The sequence below is a fragment of the Rhinopithecus bieti genome, unplaced genomic scaffold, assembly GCF_001698545.2.
Source record: "Rhinopithecus bieti isolate Rb0 unplaced genomic scaffold, ASM169854v2 scaffold_13900, whole genome shotgun sequence".
Taxonomy (NCBI): domain Eukaryota; kingdom Metazoa; phylum Chordata; class Mammalia; order Primates; family Cercopithecidae; genus Rhinopithecus; species Rhinopithecus bieti.
In genome coordinates, this window is record NW_016808376.1 from 1,520,442 (window position 1) to 1,520,731 (window position 290).

The following is a 290-nucleotide window of genomic DNA, read 5'->3' on the forward strand; positions in this document are numbered from 1 at the left end:
GGTGGGCGGATCACAAGGTCAGCCCTTTGAGACCAGCCTGGCCACCATAATGAAACCCTGCCTCTACTAAAAATACAAAAATTAGCCAGGCGTGGTGGCATGCGCCTGTAGTCCTCCCTACTCGAGAGGCTGAGGTGAGAGAATCACTTGAACATGGGAGGTGGAGGTTGCAGTGAGCCAAGATCACGCCATTGCACTCCAACTGGGTGACTGGATGAGCCTCCATAAAAAGAAAGAAAGAGAGAGAGAGAGAGAGAGAGAAGAAGGAGGGAGGGAGGGAAGGAGGGAGG